This window comes from Petaurus breviceps, unplaced genomic scaffold (genome assembly GCF_028583685.1).
Source record: "Petaurus breviceps papuanus isolate PSGF00001 unplaced genomic scaffold, PetGlider_PUasm1.0 90638, whole genome shotgun sequence".
Taxonomy (NCBI): domain Eukaryota; kingdom Metazoa; phylum Chordata; class Mammalia; order Diprotodontia; family Petauridae; genus Petaurus; species Petaurus breviceps.
In genome coordinates this window covers 8,683,243-8,687,203 of record NW_027187295.1, presented here as the reverse complement: position 1 = coordinate 8,687,203, position 3,961 = coordinate 8,683,243, and the positions used below count along the sequence as shown (strand labels likewise).

The following is a 3,961-nucleotide window of genomic DNA, read 5'->3' as shown; positions in this document are numbered from 1 at the left end:
AGAGAGAGAGAGAGAGAGAGAGAGAGAGAGAGAGAGAGAGAGAGAGATTTGAATGGTATAATGGAACCTCCAAAAGTCTATGGTTCTAGTCTTCTATTCAGAAGTCATTCTTGAGACCATCACACTGGAGTACCTCTCTTGATGTGTCTTTCTGAAGTGTCTGCAATAAAGATGAACTAGCTCCTTTAAGGCTGGTAGGAATTGTGATCAACATTCTCTCAGCCAACTGAGTCATGTCTCTCACCACAAAACTGGGTGGAATACAAACTCATAAGTGGTTAGTGTGTGTGTGTGTGTGTGTGTGTGTGTGTGTGTAACCTGGGATCTAAGGAATTATTCAAGTTGCATTCAAGACGAAATGGGAGGAAATCACCTTCTTTGTTCAATCACTTCAGTCATGTCCAGTGGTTTCTGACCTCGTTTGGAGTTTTTTTGGCAAAGATAGTGGAATGGTTTGCCATTTCCTTCTCCAGGTAATTTTACAGATGAGGAAATTGAGACAAACAGGGCTAAGCAACTTGCCCAGGGTCACACAGGTAGTAAGTGTCCAAGGCCAGATTTGAACACAGGAAGATGAGTCTTCCTGATTCCAACTTCAGTGCTCTTATCCATTGTGCAATCTAGCTGCCCAATCACCTTCTAAGGTATATTTTTAATTGCATGAGTTCTGATTCAGTGATTGTCAAAGGAACAATCTTTTCATTTTCTCTTGAGTCAATTTAATATTTCATGATAGGCAATTGTATTTATTACTTTGAAAGATTTAGGGGAAAAACTATAGAGCTTTAAAGCTGATAATTACTGATAAAAGTAAATATATTATTTGGATTTGCTAAGACAGGCCTTGGGGTTTCAAAGTTAGTTGATTTTATTTTGTAATCATCAAACCCCATTAGATTTCTACATTTCATATTTGCTACAATTAATATTATATATTGATAATTCAATTAATTTGAGTCATTACATGATAGTTTATAATGTACTAAAGAAAAATAGTAAATCAAGTTGCCCATTTTCCCCTATATTTTTAAAATTGCCTCTAGGATAAAACATAAATTCTTCTGTCTAATATTTAGAGTCCTGCACCACCTGGCCCCTGCCTATCTTTGCAGCCTCATTAATTGTCATTCCCCTTTTCATGGTTTGTGATACAAACAAATCAGTGTTCTCTCCCTCTCCCTCCCCCCCCCCCCCCCCCCCCCCCCCCCTTTCCCCTCTCTGTCACTCTCTTTCTCATCCATGTACCTTTGCTCTGGGTACTTCCTCCTTAATTTTTTTCAGATTCCCTCTCTTTCTTCAGGATGCAGCTGAAACACCATCTTCTGCTTGAAGCTTTTCCTGATTTTCCTCAACTGGTAATGCTTTTTCTCCCTAGCTACCTTGTAGTTTCCTATTTTGTGTATATTTGCATTTATTTACTTTACATATTCCATTGTATATGTATTTACATATGAACTTATCTGTCCTATACCTTGAGAGGAAGAATCTTTTCATTCTTTGTACTTGTATCCTTGGCACCTAGCATATTTCCTAATACATAGTAGGAGCTTATTGGTTGATCTGTCAATTTTGTGAGATTAGGAATTCTAAGCAAAGCCTTTGTCTATGACTTCCTAATGGCTTCCTCTATTCAATCAGAGAAACCTTGCTGAGGTCCAGAGCTTCTCACTTGACATGAGGTTTTTATTTCAGAAATAAAATGGACATAAATGAGGAAAATGAATCCCAACGAGTTTACAAAAGTTTATTTTAACTACAACTTTGCAGGAACCAATTAAGTGATGAGGCACTGTGGGTTAGGGGAAAATACACTGAGTTTGTAGTCAGAGGGCTAGCGGTTTGAATTGTGGCCTAGCTATTACTAGCTGTGTCTCCTTGCAGAAGTTACTTCCCTTTTCTGGGCTTCCGTTTCCTCATGTGTAAAGTGAAGATGCTAGACTAGATGACCTCTGAGATTCATTCCAGATCTAAACCTGAGTTTATTTCTGTAGGGCCAATGCAATGTTCACAGTGAAAATGGTGACTATAAATATGCTGGCATAATGCTCAATTGCAAAATAGAATACGCTGTCCATATAGAAGATAGCAGCAAAATATTTATTCAGACACCAGAAAACCAAATCCCAACACCAGGGAATGAATCCATCATAACAACATAGAAAATAGACCACAACATAGCAGAGAGCCCATCCTTTAGCCTTCCCACAAACCAAACTCACAAACTCACCTAGTTGTCTCGCTGGGTACGGTCCTTTCCTCCATTTGTCTCGAAATGCTCTGACTCCCAGCTTCCTGTGAGCTCTGCTCCACCCTTTGGCAAACTCCTCCCACCACAGGTTCCATGTGATTACATTTGGCCTGTCAGGGGGCAGGGAAGATGTTCAAAGCAGGGAAGGTCTCCAAATTTCCTTAGGTCTATTAAGGGGCAGGGAAGATCTTCAAGTTCCCATTACCATTATAATTTTTTGGGGGTAATTCTCAGGAGACAGATGGAGAGTGAAAGAATTTATCCACTCTAAGTTGTAGGAGGAGTTAAAAGAAGCTAAATTGCAGAAAAAGTCATATTTGGGGCAAATTTATCAAGAAGTAACTTAAGGTAACCAGGACACCTCTTAATGGATAAGCTCGGATTAAAAAAAAATCATTTTAGAAATAGATTTTGTTCCAGAATGAAAGAAATGGTGGTGAGTAATGAATACTTAATAGTTCTTGGTTGGTTAGTCATGGAATCCATTTGATTCTATGAATAATGCTTCTTTTGATACTGGCCAGAGCTTGTGAATGGACTAGTTGACAAGGTTGTTCAGACGGAGACTTTTTTTTCTCCCAAAGTTTCTGGTTGGGGTTTCAAGCCAATAAGAGTTGTTGATACAACTAAAGGGTAACTCAGGCCTCTGTTTCATCAGTGTCTCTGACATTAAAGTTCCCTCTGTGCCAAACCATTTTCATCATCAAGTCATATTAATTGAGTGTCTTGCCATATGCCTAAGAGGGACAGTTTGGATAAGTGGTGACACAGAGGGCTGGACAGGAAGACTGAGTTTCAAATCTTCCTTCTGACACTAGCTGTCCATGGGCAAATCACTTAAATTCCCCCTGCCATAGTTTCCTTATCTTTAAAATGGTTATATTTTCTGTAAATTTGTTTTATGGTTTGTTATGACGTTTCAATGAAATAATATATTTAATGGATTTAAAAATGCTCTAACTTTAAAGTGATATATAATTATATATTTATAATATTTATATTATATAATTTACAATATTTATATTATATAATAATATTCATAGTATTCCTAGCACTGCTATAAAGTTGTTGTTTAGTTGTTTCAATTGTATCTGACTCTTTGTGACCAAATTTGGGTTTTTCTTGGTAAAGATACTAGAGTGGTTTTGACAAGATGCAAGGTCACCAAACTGTTGAGGGGTGTGTGTGTGTGTGTGTGTGTGTGTGTGTGTGTGTGTGTGTGTTGTGGTATTGTGTCAAAAGACCCTATCAGGCTGCCTCCAAATTAAGTAAAGACATTTATTCTGGGTAACACACCAAGCAGGCTCCTCCTTAAGGGAGATAGCACTCCAGTCAGAATAAGTTAGAGATTTTTATAGGGGAAAGCCTGCCATGGGTAGGGAGATGAGGTAATGAGGGAGAGAAAGGTGAGGTAACCAGGGACAGGAAGGTGAGGTAACCAGGGGCAGGAAGGTGAGGTGACTGGGGACAGGAGGTCGAGGTGACCGGGGACAGGAAGGTGAGGTGACCGGGGGCAGAAAGGTGAGGTAACTGGGGGCATGTAGGCAGTGGGGCAGTAGCTCAGTTTTGCACATTTCTAGCCACATCATTATTCCACTGTTCAACCCATTTGCTCAGAGTGGAGAGGCCCCTGTTTTTCTCATCAGTTTGCTTTTTCCTTCTCTGGCTCATTTTACAGATAAGGAACTGAGGCAAACAGGATCAAGTGACTTG

General features: G+C 39.3%; 1 long non-coding RNA gene across 1 annotated transcript in view; it reads right to left on the bottom strand.

Annotated features, from left to right (window-relative positions):
* Window positions 1-2,665, bottom strand: part of LOC138143300 (uncharacterized) — a 34,664-nt gene extending 31,999 nt beyond the window's left edge. Inside the window, exons 1-2 of the long non-coding RNA XR_011163658.1 lie at window positions 2,454-2,665; window positions 2,228-2,358 (exon numbers count right to left, since the gene is read on the bottom strand). This is a non-coding gene — a long non-coding RNA (uncharacterized lncRNA). The remainder of the gene's footprint in view (window positions 1-2,227; window positions 2,359-2,453) is intronic.
* Between the last annotated feature and the right edge of the window lie 1,296 nt (window positions 2,666-3,961).